Genomic DNA, 20,974 nt, shown 5'->3' on the forward strand with positions numbered 1-20,974 from the left:
TCTCAACTTCATACACCCCTCGAAAATTCAAGCTTATGTGGGATTTTTATTTCTGCCTTAAGTGAACGATCACTTTTTTTCTGATTTCTCTGTTGATGCTGACCACTTTTTCATTCAGCATCTTGTAAGTGTAGTGTCTCCCTCTCTCTTTTGCTCTCTCTGTCTATCCCTCTCTCCCTCCCTCTCTCCTCCAGGCCGTAGCATAGCCAGTAGCTGATAGGCATCTCCTCTGGAGTCTGCTGTAGTCTGCCCCGGCTTCAGACAAAGTGCCTCCATCAGACCAGTGAGGCTCCCTGGGAACCTAGCAGCAGACCCCCTGGCCCCACCACCAGTCTGTGGCGTGTGTGTGTACGTGTGTGTGTGTGTGTGGGGGGGTGAATGACGGCTCAGACTAGAACCTTTGTGTTCCAGTCCTGGTGTTGTAAATGGGTTTTGTAAACTGGTAGATATGGAGATGTGTAGCATCCATGATATGTAGGCAACAGCATGAATGCCTGGTTTATTCTGATGTTCATCTGGAAGCAGCGCACCAAACTATTACTGACGATTCATTATATATGTTTGCATTCATGCGGCCGTGCTGTACTCTATGTGATGGAGTCGTATCAAGATTGACTCTTTCTCAAAGCCCTGACACTGAAGCACACTAGTACACTCATGCAGAAGCACACACACACACACACACACTCTCATGCTCCCACTTCAAATCTGCGCTTGGCATCAGGGAACACTTGGGAACGCTTGGCTTTTTGACTTTCATCATAACTAGAAAGAGAGGGACCAAATGGACAAAAACAAAAACCAAAGGAGGAAATCAGAAGAAGTGCTTTTATCAGGGGCCCAGTGTTCAGGGCCTGACACACACACGCACACACACACACACACACATACTCTTCCTGTACCTGACCCACATGTGACCCCCATAACTTTCCAACATTTAAAAATGCAGTCAAGGAGGCTATTCTCCCACTGGAGTTTATTTGTGTGTGCATGTGTATGTGCGTGTGTGTGTGTGTGTGTGTGTGTGTGTGAGCATTCCTCTTAGGCTATCAGCACCATCACTTGACAAGAATTATATAATTGCAGCCTGTGATCTCATTTTCCTCAAAGAGCATTTTGAAGTTTCCTTTCCTCTTTTGCTCTTTTTGTTTCCTCCGTGTCCCACTTGTTTTAATGTTAAAATGACTCACATTAAATCACCCGGCTCTCCCTCGCTCCGTTATGCCATTCTGCAACACATTAGTTCCCTGCTCCCTTTTTGTGGAAACTTTTAGAGAGATTATATTTTAATACTCTATTTTTACTCTGTAGGTGTTTGTTCCTATGAGTGAAACACGTTTATTTATTCAGCAGCTGTGGCAAATAAAGTTTAATTCATTTTTTCAGTATTTATACTTACTGCTTAAAATTTGCTGTTATGAAGAAAAACTTTCAAATTAACCAGACTTCATATTTTATTCTAATTAAAATAGTTCTAAAAAAAAAAATGCATATCTATTATTTATTGTAATATTTAATTATTTCTCTGTCACCCTTTTGTTCAGTATTGCTACCCAGTATAATTTGTCCCCAGTTTGTCATATGTTAATTGTAAAAATATTAAATTCACATGGTGCTGATGAGTTTACTTTAAATAGCATAATTTTCCCAGATGATAAGTCATAGTTAATGCTCAAATACACATACAACTTTACTGTTTTTTCTCTTTCTGTTCCAGTGCTCTCAATACCAGGTGCCCATTACTAATTAAGTAAGCTAATGATGTTGTGCTCTGACTCTCTAGATACATATAAAGCCACGCTGAACCAAAACTTAATCTTTACATCTTTTTTAATTCCACCCTCGAACTCCACATCTCTGCAGCTGCAGTCCCACTCACAGTCAATAGAGGGCAGAAGTGATCTGCAGAGTCTCGACTTTATATGAAGGAAGACAGAGACATACAGAGACTGTATTTATGTGTAAAAGTGTGTGTGTGTGTGTGTGTGTGTGTGTGTGTGTGTGTGAGTGCAGCGGCAATGTGCATGTGTGCTCTGCCAGTGTGTTTAGGTTTCGATATGTATCCATGTTTATGCTTTTGGTGAATGTCTGTACATCATGTCTCCCGTGGATAGTAAAGTTTAAAGATGTCTTAATGAAAACATTATTAATCCACAGTGATACCATATAACAATAGAAAAACATGAAAACACTTGATGGTACTGCAACTGGAAATATGGCTGTACTGAGATTTAATAAAGCACTACAAGGCCCTATAAACTAATTATTTAATACTTATGAACACCAGTTTTACAGGATTATTCTGGCAGTATTACAGTGGTTTTAATTAGCAGGGTTACTCTTACATTTGTCTTGAACAGAGTGTTTTTCCAGTCCTGTCCTCCACACGGACTGTCCACATCATTTCTCTCCTCTCTTTTAACAGTTTAATGAAAAAGGAAATGGCTGTCTTTCTCTCTGCTCCCATAAATCAAATAGCTTCAAATGTATGGAAGAGTTAAAGAGCAGTACCCACACCCCCTCTGTGGTTTGGTGGCTTTATTGTCACACAGGCCTTATCTCCGATTGACACCTCTGGAAACGTCCCAGGAGAGGGACAGATTTGCTGCAGGATTAAACTAATTTACCAGATGATTGAATGTGAGTCCAAAGCCACTCTTTTGGAAAAAATGCAAAAGGGGCTCACAGCCACCCCTCCAGTAGCCATGATACATGAATGACTTGGCAATCATGCTCACTGTGTGTGTACATGTGAGTGTGTGCTGTATGTAAATCTGCTGTGTTTTCCCTCATCAGATGAAATGATTTGAAGGTGATTTCTGTATGGACAAAATCCATGGAGTGTTCCAGTTTGTTGTAGGTCTGCAGTCATAAATACACATTTTTAATTATACTTCAAAATGTTGCGCCATGAACGTTTTGGTGATGTCCATTTAAAAGCAGCCTGACACCCAAGCCAGCCACGATCTCTGGATTTGCAGCATTAGCAGCAGACATGAATCATCGTCGCGATGTAGAGCAGATGGAAACAGAGAGAGGTGGCTTTGGGTCTGACAGTAAGGGAGAAGGGAGCTCCACTGTAAGACTCCGTAAAGAAAATATCTTTCCAACACGTATACAGCATGTAAACTCTGCATTTTGTTCACGTTCTTCATGCTCTACCAAATATGTAAAAATATGGGAACATTTTCAGTGTGTCCAAACCAATTTGAGCCCAAGGGATGTTTCTTAATTGGAACACATTCAAGAGAACACTTACACGCTCCCGAGTGGTGTACAAAATATTACATTAATTAACATGCAAAACAGTCCCACTCGGCTCACACGCACACACTAGCAATGGAGGCACGCGAAAAGATTGCAGCGACAGCACAAAACAGACGTAGGCTAAGAGGAAATAAGGGCAAAGAATAGGAAGGAAATTTGCTCGAAAATTTAGCTGTAAGCCTGCTGAAGATCTTATTACATAGGCTGAAGATAGAGATCTCAGCTGGAATAATACTTAGCACATGCTGCCCTTTTAATTAAGCAGTAATATCTGCAGAGAGGGGTGGAGAGCAAATCTCTCTCTTTCTGTCTTCATCTTTCTCGCTCGCTCTCTTCCATATCACGGTTCCCCATCTTTACCCTCTGCTCCTCTCTCTCTCCCAATAATCTCCTGTGAAAGGGATGGGCCGAGGTGTGGGATGGGGGAGTAACAGGGGACACACTCCTCTGTGAAGTTAGTGTCTTCTTTAAGGCCTTACACATGTTTCTGTGTTTCTGCCTCACTGGGGCTGTCTGAGCGCCCCGCCGACGGCCCCGGGGCTCTCACTTTGAGGTGCGTTAAGTGTATGTGTGTGTGTTAGAACCAACATGTGCGTATCCACTGTTTATGCACACAGATTCTGCTCCTGTGTGTGTGTGTGGGTGAGGACCACCTCTAAAGCTGACGGGTGGTACATGGGCACCTTTCTACCAGAGTGTTAGCGCTAAGGCCCCGAAGCCTGAGGGCACGTTGGGGCCGTTCTCCTGTGGCCGCCATGCCTCATGTGAGTACAGGATAAGAACCAGTTGTCCAAACAGGGCCGTCCAGTCTGGTGGGGTCTGAATATCAGGATGTCTCACCATGGGGCGGCTGTCAGGGACAGATCCTCGGCGTCAGGACCCCGGACCTCATTAAGTTCAGTCGCTAAAGTGTTTGATGTCGAACTCAACAGTATTGAAGTGTTATTTGTTAAATCTACCATGGACCACCTGATAAAAAGTTTTTATGTTTGTTGAGTTGTGTAAAGAAAAGTGCAAAGTCACTGCATCATGAAGTTATGGCTGTGTTCGACATGATGCATTTTAGAATCGTGATATGACTCGGTATGATGCGGCGGTAAATACAGTAGGTGAGCTGAATGCTCTGTTGTTATACTGCATTACTGTTCTTAGGTATAAAGCCTTTAATCCTCTGAGTATTCTATTTAATCTAGTGGCTGAGTGATGCCTCTGTGCACTTCCAATTGTACGACATGTAGCGCATAAAGCCTTTATTCAGATGTGTTAACCATTGCTCTGTGCTCCATACAAGTGCAAATCGAGTTAACACTCTCTGTTCGCCTGTGTCTACACACCCTGTGCCTGTGTCATTACTCCGCTGACACTGGCAACCGAGCTCATTCGGTAATTCTGCACACACACACACACACACACACACACACACACACACACACAGGAGTTCCAAAAGGCCACATGTTAATCAGCTGTGAGTTAAACTTGCAGCAGAGAAAAGACAACAGATCAGCTCAATTAACACAAAAAAGAAAGTGCTCTCTGCACACACACTCATACACACACGGCCTTAGCCATTGCACCTGCAGCTGAAGGGGCATTGTTCCAACAGCCTCCCCCTCCTCTTTCTCTCTCTCTCTCTCTATGTCTGTCTCTGTCTCTCTCTCTCTGGAGGAAAGCTGTTTTGTGGTTGCTCTTTTCTCTCCACTCAGGGCCTTGGCCTTTCCACAGGGCACCCCTCCTTTCTCCCATCTCCCTGTGTCGCTTACTCTCTTTTGGAGGTGCAGGGCGCCCCTCGCCTGCCTCACTGCAAACACAGCTGACAGAGGGCTGCTCACGTGCCGCTCCACAGGGCCCCAAAATCCCTTTGAGTGTGTGGTACGAGTGCGAGTGTCGAAGAGAAAATGGGGGTTTGTGTGTTTGAGGAGGATCTGTGCCATTCATCCTATTTCTCTTGATGCTGCGGATGTCTGTCCATTTTCAATTGTTTGGTTGAATTGTTCCTTGAAAAACACCCAGACATAGCATGTAATATAATCTCATCTTTGTAGAATGTGATTATATTGATATAGAGACTCTATATTATATATAGAGTTAAAGCAGGGCTTTTCTGGTGCTGCCAGTGTTTTTTCACTTATATTATATTAATTTAAGAACTTTTTACATTGCAGACTGTTAAAGTCCTTGGTATTACACCATCTGCAGCACCTGTGTCCCTCAGTGTTTCAGTGTTAAACTAGGCTCTCGTAAATGAGTTGAAATGGAAAAATGTGTACTAGAATAAATGACTAAATGACTGATATCAGGAGGTTATTATTGACCTTTTCATTTTAAGAAAGTATGTTTCGTCTCCACTCCTTGGAAAATCATTCTGTCCTTGGCTCTAATGTCGTTTTGCATTGCTCTCCTCTTTGGCTCCCTGTCCCATTTGTCACTGCAGCCGGTATTGCTCATTCTCACTGATCATCCTATCACAGTGCTATTTTTCATATTTCTCATATCCGCTCCCCTTATCTCTCTCCCAGCGCCTGGGCCAGACACGCAAAGCTAATACAGCCTCCCAATACGTGCGCTGAATTCAGTGACCAAAGATCACAGCGGTGTGAAATACATATAGATTTCATACGTTATTCTGTGTTTGCTTGTAATAGGATCGGGCTTATCCTATTTCCAATAACTCAGTAGATAACATGAAAGTACACATTGTTGATCAATGAGAAAGTGGAATTCCTAACAGGTCCTTGGATATGAATTTACTCAACCCACACAAATTAGGGCAGTGGAGGAAATGGCACCCATTCTAATTATTTGTAATATCAGTTATTCACCGAGCACTTGACAACCAATTTGTGCAACTTCTTACTAGGCCACAGAAAAAACACACGTGCAGAGATCATAAGGTTGTGTATGTGCACGTCTCCGAGCACATGAGCATATGCAATGTGTGTATCTGTCGAAGCTGTGATGGATGAGCTGCTGTAACTGTTGTTTGAGTGGTGTGTTACTGGTATTCTAACCATGCTGCTTGTGTGTTTTACTGCCCTGCTGGGGTGCTCTTTCATAAAGACCCTGCCTGGCTGCATCTATCTCCCCAGGTTAAAACAAACACAAACACCCACCACTACCATTCAGCCTCCCGCCCCGGCCTGCTTGGCCTGCCCTCCTCCTTCCCTGGCTCCAACAGCCCCGTCCAGGGGGCAATAAACTCGTTATCTCCCCCTCTCAGATCCTAATCTGACGGCCCGCCGCCCTGCACACTGCCAGGTGACCTGGGGTGGGGTAGGGTGGAGGATGAAGGGGGGGCGTTGAAGCTCCCTCTCCAGCTCTTACTGCTCCAACTCCAGCTCCCCTCTGCTCGCCTTTTAAATCCCTTCAGCTTTTACTGCCTGTCAGCACCATCTTAACCCCCACCTTCTTCTGAAACCCTCCCCTGCCTGAGGCTCGACCTCCTCCCTCCTCTCCTCCCCCCGCCCTTTCAGCAATTAATCCAGCTATTGATCACAGTGAAACTCTAAAGGCTGGTAGGCTGCAGGCAGACCGGTTGAGGTCTATTCAGGCCGGTGGCTGCATAAGTCCACACTGCTGATGGAGCCAGAGTATCGCAGCCTTGCTGTTCTTCAGCACAGTGGTCCTTGATGTTACATTTTAATATACATTTCTGACTTTCTTAATATTGCAAACCCAAGACCTTAAAGAGCCTTAAAAATAAAAATGCTACGTGGAAGAGCAAGTATAAGGTCCCTGCAGAATACATGTGCGACCCGAGGGTTAAGTTAGCTCTATTTTAATACAGTTGGTCTATGTATCAGCGGGGCGTAGGGCTTTTGACAGAGTGGAAGATTTTGGCAGAATTCCAGTCATTCTTCAACTCTTTTTGAGGAATGTTTTAAGATACTGCCCCACATTTTGCTTATTGTTCTTTGCATGCAGGGTCACGTTAGGGCCCTTCAACTTTTTACAGTAAAGTAAAACCAGACAGATACACATAGACATGCTGTAGATATGCTGCGATACTCCTTTGGCCTACCCCACTTTAAAATGCATTCATATTATTGACATAACCTGACTACAGCTAGCGTAGCTCAGACTAGTTCATAAGCCAGACCACCACCTGTGATAGCCACTCAGGAACAATGCTAATGTATGTAAAGTCTGACTGGCCAAGGTCTAGCTAATGGAAAATTCCCCAAGATTCACACACTTCCTTAATGACTCATTGTGAAGGTCTCTGGCTGTTCAGACACTTTGTTAAAAATCTGTTTGATTTGTGTGTGTGTGTGTGTGTGTGTGTGTGTGTGTGTGTGCGTGTTAGTATGTGCTTGCGATAAGTGTGCTTCCACGTAAGCAAGTGCAAGTTAAATTCTCTGAATCTCTACCATCCTCTTCACTGTATCTTTCAACTGTGAAAACTCTCAGGGGGGTTTCCACAACTACGTCGGTGAACCACTGTGCTTTTCCATAGTTCCATAGTTGGTGACACACACAGTTGCTCTCTGTGCTGCGCTGGGCTGAAGCTGAGGCTGCAATGCGGGTCCAGGTCTTTGATGTAAGGAGTGAGGCTAGCTGTTTGGGTGTTTGGGCAGGAGCTGGGACAGACGGGGGCAGAGTGTGATGGAGTGATTACTCTCCTCGCTGCTCTCCTGTCTGCCCTGGCATGAATGCCCCTCTTCATCCACCCTAAAAGGCACATTATTGGCCCGAGGAGAGTGGGATATCCTGGCCACTGACCCCAGAGTTGGGGTCAAGGGGAACAGGGGGGCAGATGAAAGGGAGCGTAATTATGGGCGAAAGACAAAAAGAAACCTTGTCTCCAAACAACTATTTTGGTGGGAAGGGGGGAGAGGGTCGGGTACAAGGGGGGTACAATTGAGATCAAGACATTTTCCCTGGTAAGTTATGTCCTTATCGCGTCCCTTGCCCCATCATGTGAAGCGGAGGCTGAGCTCTGATTGGCAGAGCTGTGGCTCTTATCTGATGACGATTGGCTGAGGCCCGCGGGCACAGGAAGTGACAGCATGGTTCCCACAGTCCCACCCCTGTGAGAAACACTGTGATCCACGAGGGGAGTACTGGCACTGTCTGTGTGTGTGTGTGTGTGTGTGTGTGTGTGTGTGTGTGTGTGTTAGGTATCCCTGTCCCCACATCTATTAAATACCCATGTTACCAAACCACTGTGTCTTTTACAGACTGCATTTTGGGGTGGGGAGTTTCCTGCACACCACTGTGGTTCTCAGTCTTTGGCCTCTGACATTGTGACAGCCTCAGGGTCTGTGTTTGTCTGACCTAACATGCTCCAACTGGCCAAATGACCATATGACTCTGTGTTTTTTTGATGTTTATACTCCAGGGATCCATATTTTACTGAAAGAATTCTGTCAGGCCCTGAGTTGAGCTTTTAGTGGGATGTTGTTTGTTGTTGTGGCTTAAGTGTTGCGAGTGTAATATTACTGTCAACAATAATGTTTCGGGCTTCTAACTTTGGGTAACTTAGTCTGTCAGTTGGCCGCAAATTAACAAGCATGTTCTGGACATGAGTCACTGTGGGATACAGTGGTGGAGAACTTTCACCCTAGATTACAATACATCAGGGAAGTTCATTTTCTGTGTAGTGTTTTGTGGCCGTATTTGTGTTATTGTTTTGTGTACTCGTGGATGTGTTATGTGTGTATTTCTATGAAAATCCACCAAGCATCACAAACTATCTTCTAAACTCGGTGGTGTGTGGCCCCAGCCGATGCTGTGTATGGCCCATAAAAATGATCTAAAATGGGAAAATTAATTTATCTTTACAAGATTTTGCGGATTCCAGTTAAAACTGTGTGGTTTGGATCAACACAGCAGTTTGTACTGTTCAAGAAGCATATCAAGACCAATGTGGTGTTTCTGAAAGAATGAAGTCATATAAAGTAATCATTACTGGCTCATTAAAATGGATGACTGAGGAACAATAATTGGGACACTCTGTTTGGTAGTGTGCTTTAATGGGGACCTTTCCCATAGAATACAGTATGTAGCAGTAAATACAGTAGCACCTCTAAGACTGTATGCACAGAAAGCTAAAACAAAATCTTTTCACGTTAAAACAACATGCATCAACACAAATTTTTTACAGATCTCTGTCAATAAACATTTTAATTGTAGGGAAATGGTTGAATCTCTTCTTTCACTTTCATGGCCTGTATATAGTAAGGACAGAATGAATCTGAAATAAAGCTGAATCTTATCTGGTTAAACCGCGATTATGTCTGTGATCGCTTATAGTGTGTTTTATTACAGGGAAGCTCACAGTATAGCTGTCCACAATCACGTCTCTACGCCTTTTTTGCCATATAGGTTTGATAGTGACTTTTAAATGCTACCTGTTGTACAGGAGTTTTTATCATTTCTCTAGTGTGGAGGCTGTTTTTTTTTTTTTTTTTACAAAAGCTTTCGTTTTGGGTGTGAAACATGCCAGCGGAAGTATGGAGAGAGAACGTGGTTGTAGTGCAGGCTGTCATATCACAATCTGTGTTGTAAGAGTAACTCACTTTGTGCACATCTGCGTCAGGACAGCGTGCAAGATGCAAAGATAGTGTGTATCATTTTTCATTTTCATATACTGTGATACATTTGATTGAGTCACTGTGACTGCCAAATTGTAAGCTAAGCAGAATTATAAAAACCACGAAACCAGATCAACAACGATCAGGGGCTTGGGAACCATAAAACTTTCAGTTTGGAATGAACCCTGCTGTGTTACTTTGAGATTAGTTTGTTTAATAATGCTGAGGTTTGCTGTGACAGAGATCGTGTTTCTAAAGCACAGCGAGTCTGTTTAGCTCCAGTCCGACCGTAGATCCTCTTACTGTTGACCAAAAGCTTCTGAATGCAAAGGCATTTTGTGCCAAGAATCTGAATTTCCGGGATAAATGTGTGTGTTGTGCTGGCTTTATGAGATCATTCACATGCTGCACTTGTGATCATTCTCAAGTTTTCCTGAATGGATGGCAATTTGCCCTTCTCATTGGCATAAATTAGGAGCAGAAAGGGGATTTGTAAGTGATAAGTCAGGCGTTGAATAGCTGACCACTTGACAGCATTATCTAAGAGTTGACTGATTAGATGGTTGTGGGCTGTGTGTTGGGAGCTGTTAGGGCATGTTTTGACACCTGTGGACCTAGGACAGGTTAGACGCTCCTGGAGCGTGTGTGATGGGTTTGAATGTATGTGTGCGAAAGCTGTTGCTGCACGCAGGCAGATGGATTGAGGATCTAGTCAGTGAGCAGAGACAAGCACTCCCTCCTGGCTGATGGATGGAGGTCAGGGAGGTGTGGGGCTCTCCTGCCCACCCAGGGATGACTTTATTGGGGATAGTAGGAGTGCTGCCACAGGCTGCTTTACCAGCACAGGACTTAGATTCCTGTCCAAGATTCATGATCGCCCTTTACAGGAATGTGGTCAAGCAGAGGGAACAGTTTGTGTGTGTGTTTGTGGTTGTGCAGAAGTGTGTTTGCATGTAGAGTTTAGCATGTAGAGTTTAGCATGTAGAGTTTAGCATGAGAGCGCGCTCAGCATTTTATGTGTGTCATAATGTGTGTTGCTACTCTCGAGGAGGTGTTTGTGCTAGACCGTGGATCTCCCAGTACTTTTAAACCTGGATGGAGAGCTGACACTTGAGGATGACTTAGTGGGAGTGCTGAAAGGCAGTCGGGGCTCGTCTTGTAAAAAGTACAAATTTGTGATGAGGGAGAGAAGAACCAGCATTAGCAAGGAACATTGGCCTGAGCAGCTTTATTACTACTAGAGATTTACGCTCTACTTTATTCCCAACTGTCACTCGTAAAAGTAAAGGAGAGGAGAGGAGAAGAGAGGGAGGGGATGATATATTAGCGCGGCTCTATATGATAATCAAACCCAAACAGGAAATCAGTCGAACGACTTGGCCGAGAGGAGGATGTCATCATGCAGCTGGATGCTCTGATGGTGAACGATATTTCTGTTATTTCTCATTTCACCTTCAGTCAGTCTGCCCCCCAGCGTTTTTCCAACACATCCTCTCTTTCAGTCTTCCACAGAAGGAAATGTAATGAAAAAAATCACTAATGATATTGTTACTGACTGCATCACTGACTGTATTATACAATATCATAATTGGCATATCATTATTAAGGCCTTTCTAACATAAACATCCTCTGTCACACGCACAAGCATGATAGTGTCATCTTCAGGGGAAGTATCCTCGGGTGATGGCCCAGAAAAGAAAAGAAATGCTTTGACGACTTGAGGAGGAATTTGAAGAACTGTCCTGAGGAGTGTTTCTGAGAAAATAGATAAGATAAACCGATGGAGGAGTTCAATGAGGCATTCAGAGAGATCAACCCCACTGATAAACTAAAAGATAGTGAGAGGAAAGGGGCGAGATAGTGCAGGTATGTGTGAGGTAGTCAGATTCAGGAGATGCAGTTGGCAGGTTTTGTGTACAACATTGTTGTTAGATTATCGTATCTTATTTGAGCAAGCTTGATACATGGAGGTGTTAAGAGTCGCTTTGGAGCCGTGTTTGAGCATGTGGAAGGGGATGTGTGCTGTTGTTTTGCCACGCTTGGCTATACAGGCCCCTCTCTCTCTCGGACTGCATTGTAAAATCACATTGATCTGGCCTGACAAGGCGTTGAGTCTTATCCCCGTAGCGCAAGCTTAGGGGTTGACGCCACCGGCTGAGGAGGATAGCAGTAGCGGATAAGATGAGGGAGAAGCGAAGATCCGCTGCCTCATCGGCCGCATTAAGAGATGGGAGGAATCTAAAGTGTAAAATCGGCCTCTTTTGCGATCAGTTGGGATTTAGCGCTGGTTTGTGGCAGTCGGCACCGGTGCTGACTTCTCCCTCCTGACAGGGTAATCGCCATGAGGCTTAGCGCCACAGGAAGAACAATACCTCCCACTTCCTCTCATCTCATCTCACGGATGATCTGGACAAAGTACACATCCACATCGACCATATCTGCCGGAGCGAAGCAGTTGAGGAGAGACAGGAGGATGACAGACCGAGGCCTGAGAGAATGCTTAGAAGTCCAACATGCTGTCAGTGAGGGGCAGGCATGAAGGAATATTTGTGTTTGTCTTAAGTGTGTGTGTGTGTGTGTGTGCGTTGGGGTGTGTCTAAAATTGTGTGTCTGTGTTCTTCTCTGTGCATACAGCGTTATTAAATTACGCGTCTGTGTACGCCTTACTCATGTATGTCTGCGAGTGTGTTTACACTATTATAGGACGTGAGTGTGTACCTGCACACACAGATAATATCCACATAAATGTATGTGAAGAAACAGCATGTGAGATCCAGGGGGGTCAGTGCTAATCTGCCTCAGGTTTTAGTATCTAGAATCCCTCCTGTTCCCATTAATAAGCACCCTAAATAAGGCTGTATCTCTGACACATGCAAATGAACCGACGCAGCAGTAAAAAAGATCAAAAGATGAGAAAGGCTGCTATTACAGTAATCTACCTCAGCGGAGATGAGAGGCTTTTATCTGGCCTAAATTAACTGGCTGATCCGCAGTCCATCATCTGCCACGGGATCAGAAGGCGTCAGGTAGTGCAGCGCTGCACAAATGTGTTTCCAACATGAAACACTAAAAAACAGCCGGTGGTCTTTTATCAGCTCGCAGAGTTATGCATGAGTAAACTCATTTTAAATCTTTCCATCTACATTTAACTTTTTTTCTGTTATGTGGCACTTGAAAAAGGGGGGTTTATTTGACCAAACTGTGGAACTGCTGAAATTGTGGATTATGTAGAGATGGTGTGAATCATAAATGCATCGGTTCGGCCTGCCTTCTCGGAAAAAAAGCTGCCCCATTGACCACTCTTGTCGTGTACAGGTTTCCGCCGTATCTCCTTGATTTAGGCCCGGGCCGGCAGCACTGTAACCTAAGATGTGACTCTCCTCCCTTCTTTCAGTCTGTCCAGGTGCTGGGCTTCACTGACCGTCTAAATCTGTTAAGTACAGTCTCACTCCTCTCTGTCTAGCCCTGTGATAAGGAGCAGAGTTTCCAGTCTCTACCTCACACATGCATTCTCATATAACCTAGCCATTACTTTGCATCATTGAGGTTTATTTTACCTGATAAGCACACTGAGGGGCCATTCTCTCCTCTGTAAGTCCCGAAGAGGAGCGGCCGCGCTGAAAGAGGTTTTAGCTATCTGAGGTATGGCAACCATTTTTATGACACTGCCTGTTGCACTTAGCAGTTTGTTGCCAGGTTCTCATGTCAGGCACGTGCACGGTGGAAAAGTACCCTATTGTGTGTATAAAAACAATCTGGGGTAATTATGTGACCATAAAAGGCAGCTCCTCAAAGCAGGGGAGCCATTACAGAGAGAGAGAGTAGTTTTTTTTACATGCATAAATCACCCACACACAAACAACCACATACACATCTGTACAAGCACACACACAGACACATAACATAGCCCTGGGGCATGACCTCTGCACCAAAGGAGCTGCTAATACGCCCAAATGACTGCTCAACAACTTGGGAAACATCAAGTGGCTGACTGCTCAACAATAATGACATCTGCCACAGACCATCCAATTAGCACCACAAATGGCCACAAGAGGTCCTGCCCGTATGTGTCACTGTGCATGAGATCCCCATTCATGTTTATAACTTTCTTTTTCATTCAAACTGAAGTTCATATCTGTGTTTGTGTGTGTGAGCTTTTATATATTTAAATTGTGGTATATGTAGTCTGTGTGTGTGTGTGTGTGTGTGTGTGTGTGTGTGTGTGTGTTACCTGCATCTTTTGGCTGGAAACTGTCACTGTCTCCGTCTAATCGGATTGGGAGAACACCAGCGGCTAATGCAGCCTGCTGCCATCAAGTCGTCCATTTAAAGCAGCGCTGATCTGATTGCTGGAGTTTATTGGAAAATGGAGCGAGCAGGGGCAGGGTCCAACTCCCCCGCACTCCCTTCACTGTAGCTCTTTTCAGTGACCGAACATGGGGAAGTGCTTCAGCCTTTACCTAGTTAGCACCCTTATCAGTCTCAGCGAGTTTGGGGTCACTTTGGACGAGGACCTAAAGGGAGATGTTTAATGTAATTTCATTGACAGGAAATGGGACTTTGGATGTGATTAGGTACTTGCGGGACAGGTAGGGGAGAAGAGAAGTGCTGTTTGGAGTTTGTGTAAAAGCCATTTGATTGTGCAGCTTGTGTCCCTCGTATCACTCGTGGAATCAGCCTCACTGTAGAGAAAGCACAGCGTTGACTGTGAATTCAAAGTCATACAGGTCACTTAACATCAATCTCTCTGCAGGATTAACAGGCTGCTCCACTACGTCCGTTTGTTTCTATTTTGACTCTCTCAGGAGACGGGAAGAGTCAGAGGTGCTCGGTTGTCACTCAGTACAAATGTTCATGACACATTCTCATTCAGAAAACAAACAGAGAGAGCGTGATTGTTTGGTTTTGAGTGACTGAAATTGCCATTTTTACATGCTGCCAAGATTACACATACTGAAAAAGTGTTCGGGGGGAAAAAATAGCACTCCCCAGTGAATTGCATTAAAGTGTGTGAATGTGTGTGCAAACCCCCTCCTCCCCTTTTCTATGACTTCCTACGCCCCGCCGCCGCCACCACCACCCCCACCCCTCTCCCGCTTGCGGCCACCACTCTCCCAGTCTCTGTCGCCCTGTGATCTTATCACACCTCTTCTGATTTCATTTGACCGTCGCCAGCTAATCAGAGGCCAACATCTGGAGGGTCGCCATGGCAACCGACAGGACCAAATATTCTGGGCCTTAAAAGGTGGGTCGAGGTCTGGTTTGAGGGGGGGGGGGCAATAAGAAATGCCCTGAGATTGACAGCTTTGATGGACAGAGCAGAACAGGGGCCTGAATAGCACTACACTGCCACTGTGTTTTTCTCTGTGTGTGTGTGTGTGTGTGTGTGTGTGTGTGTGTGTGTGTGTGTGTGTGTGTGTGTGTGTGTGTGTGTTACCTCATTTCCCCCGAGTCCACTGCCCATCCCATGGACGCAGTGGGAAAGGGTGGAGTGGAGGCCTGTTTGTTTGTCAGTCTGTGTATGTGTGAGAGAAACAGTGCAGGGGTATAGGAGCTATTTTCTAACTGTACCAAAGGACTCTGAGACCGCCAACAGTGGCTGCAGCTTATAAATACATTCATATGCACAATAGTTTTTTTTTTTTCCAATAGTGAGAGAGAGGAAGTGCACTGACCAGTGTATAGACCTCTGCCGCCTCCATGTTGAGTCACTAAGCTTTATGATATTACCACAGCCTTTTAACTTATTTAATAACAGTAGCTATCGGTAAAGATCAGTACGTGTGTTTGCTTTCTTGTCCTGTAGATGCAGGTTTGTCATCAATTATTTGAGAGACATATTCATATTTGATTGATCAGCGGATCGACTGATCACTTTACCTGTTAATTACTGTCACCGTCCTTCCTTCTCCTGTGGTCCGAGCAGCCTTCCCTACACTGGCCTGCCTCTCCACTTTATGTATTCATTTACCAGGGTCCATTAAAGTTGGTCTCCCCCAGGGCAAGTAAAAACCTCATTTAGTGCAGCCTGCTCAGCCAAGACGGGAAACGCCAGACCCCCTCAGCCCTAACTGGATTAAGAGCCAGCCAACGGATGGGCCGCGGGACAGGACTCCCTGGTCCAACCACTTAAGACCACACCACACCAAATCAGAGAATGGGATGTGAGGGGAACCAGCAGCCGGTACTGGCCTGGAATGGTTTCTAATTTTATGTAAAAGTACGTGGCTTGGTTTTGTACCGTGAGTCACCGCCAACTCATGTATCACCCTGGTCTCTTCCTGCACTTTTGGTCTAATTCCTCTGGCATACAGTCCAGAGGTGCTATATTATTTTTTATTCTCTATTTTAGGTTTTTGTTTGTTTGTTTTATCCTCTTTTAATATAAGGTGGGCAGAGACACCTGATTGTAGCTCATAAATAAATGCTGACTAATAAAATAGAAAACTTAGAGCTCCTTAAAACTTGGTCTCTGTTCTTATATATTTCTCTGTTATATTAAATATTTATGACTAAATGGGCTACAGAGTTGAAGTTAGAAACAAACATCCTCAGTCATTATTTACTATAAGTTTAATATAACTCAGCTTATCTGCTTTATCAGGACAGCGTGGATGTGATTTGATCAAATTTAACTGACAGTGGCCTGGCCAACGTAAACCAACGACCCCACAACTGTCATCAGATTCTGATTCAAATGTTGCCGAGCCGTGATTGGTGCACAGAAAGATGTGACATCATTCCCACTGGCCCCTGCACACTTGAGTGAGATGAGGACAGAGAAACACACAAATACACACACACACACATACACACAAATAATAATATGCAGGACCCCTGTTGCTCATTAAGAAGCTTTAATGTTGAAAGTCCTTTAAAGTTGTTTATTTATTTAGATTTCTGTTTGCTGAAAATAATTAATATTTAATGTAATTGATCTTCTGACTGGGCAATAAAGAAAGCTAAAACACAAAAACCCAAAGTTGTGATATTACCAGACAAACAGATTCAATGGTAGATCATTTCTGGGAAGTGCGGTAAGCACCTGGAGCAGCCACCATCCCCCACCGGCGTAAGATTTATAAGGAACATCTTTTTCCCCTTCACATTGTTCCTTCTTGTAGACAAAACAATAACAAAAATATCAGTAACAAAATTTATAGTCATTTCAAATAAGACTTTCTCTTTCAGCTGATAACAGCTTTAGATCAAAGTCTATTTTTAAATGCAGCGAAAAGGTCTGTGTAATCTTACTCTTACGCTAAATTTCTGTGTAACCGTGATCATTCTTTCCATTTGTAATGTGGTAAAATACGTATGACAATAATTCTGTGTTATACTGACATGGACGTGTAGTTTCTACAAGGACTTTATCATTTAGTACCAGCAGAATCATACATTTATATACAATGCAAAATGGGCGTTATACAGGAATAGAGCCATTCAAAGTGTCAGGTTAAGTGTCTAAATGATCACTGTCATAAACAGACTGGTATGTAAGCTCTCTTCTCATCGTCCCAGCCCTCCCTCCCTACCTCTCTCTTATCTGGCTCTCTCTTGTGTCACATTTTAAGGCTATTCTGTGATGATTTACACGTCTTCTCTAAACAGGCAGACAAAGATCACAGATCTCCCCAGCACAACCCTTAACACCATTATCTCCCTGTTAGATATTAGTCACATGGGACATTAAAGTGTTTTATTACATGGAAAGAAACTTTGTTTTGATCCACAATGATTCATTTATTATTGCTTTTAGTCATCTGAACCTGTGCTGTTGGTTTCAAACTTTTTTCACTAAGTGTAGCTGATATTTTTCTTTTTCTTGAGTCGGCCACAGAGTGAAAGCACCATGATGCACCTCTGATTTGCCTTTTTGAGTAAATGAAGGGATGACATTTAAAACAAGGTCAGGGCAGCAGAGAAATCTATGAATATTGTTTTTAAGACAAAGTTGTGAGGAGGTAAAGGTGGGGTTTGAGACAGAGACAGGGTGGGACGTTCCTCAGAGATCACAGCATACCGAGAGAGAGGAGTAAGGGAGGAAGACGTTTTAGTCCTACACTAACAAAAATGTTGTTTGATGTGTCAGATGCAGTAAATCACAACAAAATACACTTAAACAATGTTTCATCTCCCTTCCCCTCGCTCTCCCTTTAGTTTGATACCTAAATCAATCTCCTCATTTCCTTGCTGAGCACTGACATTGTTCTTGAGGCCTATGAATTTATTCACAGTTTATATTGGGGTTCTTGTGTGATGAAATTCAGATAATTGAATTTATGTTACTGATAATTGAACTCACTTATCTTGCAGTTACATCATGGTTCAAAATTAAAATGCAAGATAGCACACATGATATGCTAGTGCAATGTGATGGAGACACAGTCAGATCCTGTTATATTAATTACATTCTCAAATGTTAGTTTATTACAAATCTGTCCACAACATCATGGAGCCTCGGTTGACAGTTGTGGGTGTTTCCTCACTCTTGCCATGCGCTATTGGTCAATTTGAATCAATTTGAAAGAACACATCGTTGCACACCAAAATACATCAGCCATGCCAACAACAGACTGGCCTTACAAACACCACCGTTAGAAATAATACCCCAGGGATCCGAGAGGACAGAGTGGCTCAGTGTGGGGGAGAAAATAGAGAAAAAGGGGGGAAATGGTGGAGAATAGAGAAAGTCCCAGAGAAAGTCATTCAGTATCAGGGGAGTTGTATGGATCCGTTATGGTGTAGCTGTAATTAAGAGGGACAAACAGAATGTGTAGAGGGAGTATAGCAGGGTGTAAATGCATTAGGGCCCCCTAACCACAGCCTGCTGGGATCAATAAGTCTCCATTCACATCAGGCTGGACAGGAGCTGTCCAGCTCTCTGAGTGCTGAGCCTCAATTTCTGCAGCATTAAGTCTGTGGCTGAGACTGCAGGGAGTCGGTAAATGATGTAATAAAATGTAAAAGTATTATATATTGACATATATAATACACTAAAGGAATTTCATGTCAGACACCTGTTGAATGCAGCAAAGAGTAGATTAGAATAGGGAAAGACAAGAGAAACCAGAGGGGAAGATAATAAAATAAAAGTGATCAGACAAGAGGGAAGGAAAACGGGAGCCCACATTGAGGAGACGATGACAGACAGAGGGAGGAGCACTGATAACCTTGCTGGCTTAAAAGCTTCCTCTGAGGCCTAATCAGGCGTCCCAATTACAAAGACGACCACCCCCTCCCGATAAACGGCATTATTAATTAAAAGGCTCCAATTGAATCTGTGTCTGATGGACGAGCCTCGGGACGATTAGCTACAAGACATGACAGAGCTTATTTCTGCATGATGGAGTCCATCGATAAAAGGAAGGAGACAAGTCAACATAGATACAATGTCATACACACTGAAAAGTAGACAAGCACACTGACAAACCACGCACTTAAATGCTCTATGTCATACCTGATATCACATATCAATATCACCTCATGAAGTATATATCTTCAGTTGTTACATCAGCGGTTACACAACAGTTTTTTAAGATTATTTTTTTGGCCTTCTTGCCTTTATTTGGCAGCTGATGGTAGAGATAGATAGGAGACATGAGCAAAGAGAACAAGGAAGATGACATGCAAGATTGCAAACACATTGCGATCATCTTTAACTGCTCGCCCGTCACATCATTTCATAAGTTTCCTTCAGTACATACCTGCAGCCAACATACAAGAAAAGTCCCTCAAGTATGTACAATTTCCCATGGTTAGTTAACCTAGTAGCTATTGATTAGCAGCTACAATGTGATAAATTAACTTCCCTGCAAAAAACAAGCCGTGATGTTTTTTCAATAATTTGACACTTGTGAAATCACTGATGCGTTGAAGTATCAGTTCCTGTTTCACTGTTATTTTATTATCATTGTTTTGTAAGTCACAATGAGCTTTATGAGGACAATACTTTATATAATATGCAAAGGATGATAATATTGCAAATAATAATATTAATAGTATAGTAGTAGTAAACAAGAGTAATGTAAAAAACAAACATGAGGTGACAGGCCATACAAAGTATTTTGTAGAATTATAGATTTGCGATAAACAATAAATATCCTATAATAAAATTTTCAGAACGCAGAGAGCTTTGTCTTACCAACAGTCATATCAGCAGAGAATAGCAATTAACAAAGCAATTAACATAAATGAGTAGAACTGTTAAATAAAAATATATAGAAAATATTACTAAAATAAAAAGAAAATAGAAAAAAAAAAGATGGCAGAGGGTGGATGTCTACAACCTGACGTCAATGGACCGGTGTCACTGAGTCTGTCTGGATCATGCTTCTGTAAGTGGGAATCTAGTAATGAAGATGGGGAGATAGTGATTTTTGTATTTCATATTTCCTTATGTTGTTGTATGTGTCTAGTCTGGTTGAACTAGTTCATAAAATGTGACCATATTTCATCAAACTTTCCTTTCCGTCCAAATTTAAATGCATTATCACTTCTCTCATCCAGTTCACGAGTTTCCAGTGAAGTAGCATTAACCCATATGTTATTGAAGCAGCAGTTAAATGTCGGTCCTCCTGATAGAATCTGCTTCATGTTTGTAGACATGAGGAGTGAATCTGATGCTCTTTCTAATCACATAATCATCCTTCTGACTGTGTTTATATGGAAAATAAGTATTTTCTAAATATATCATAACAATAAACCTAGCTAAAAGTATTGTACTAAAGTAGATCCTTCTTATGTACTGACTTTGAGGGACTTGAATATTTACATTTTATACTACTTTTTATTACTACTACACTACAATAAGACGGAAATATTGTGCTTTTATTTCACTAATTTATCTGGCAGTTGCGGTCAGAATTTATTTAGTAGATTAACATTTTAGATTGAAAGCATTCAGTCTGATCATCTTCGTTCATCATACTAACATGTTTTTAAGTACGATGTAATATAGTAGAAGTATTATTTTTATATACTAAAGTAAAGGACCTAAATGCATCTTTAACCATTGTAAAAGATATTTTTGATTCTACGTTTCCCTTTATGATATAAACATCTTAAATCAGGTAACTTGTGGTAATGCTAATAGGGTTTTAACTAAACTAAACCCATCTTTGTCCCATTTTAGACCCAGTGCCAGATTTTGTTAAACTTTATGCCTGTTTATA

General features: G+C 42.9%; 1 long non-coding RNA gene across 3 annotated transcripts in view; it reads left to right on the top strand.

The window, feature by feature from the left end:
- Nucleotides 1–20,974, top strand: part of LOC113745929 (uncharacterized) — a 56,387-nt gene that overhangs the window by 23,407 nt on the left and 12,006 nt on the right. Inside the window, exon 3 of one of the 3 annotated variants that reach the window (XR_003462499.1) lies at nucleotides 195–953. The exons of the other annotated variants lie outside the window; for them this stretch is intronic. This is a non-coding gene — a long non-coding RNA (uncharacterized LOC113745929). Of the gene's footprint in view, nucleotides 1–194; nucleotides 954–20,974 lie in introns of those variants that run through there. 3 annotated transcript variants of the gene reach the window in all.

The sequence above is a fragment of the Larimichthys crocea genome, chromosome VI, assembly GCF_000972845.2.
Source record: "Larimichthys crocea isolate SSNF chromosome VI, L_crocea_2.0, whole genome shotgun sequence".
Classification (NCBI taxonomy): Eukaryota; Metazoa; Chordata; class Actinopteri; family Sciaenidae; genus Larimichthys; species Larimichthys crocea.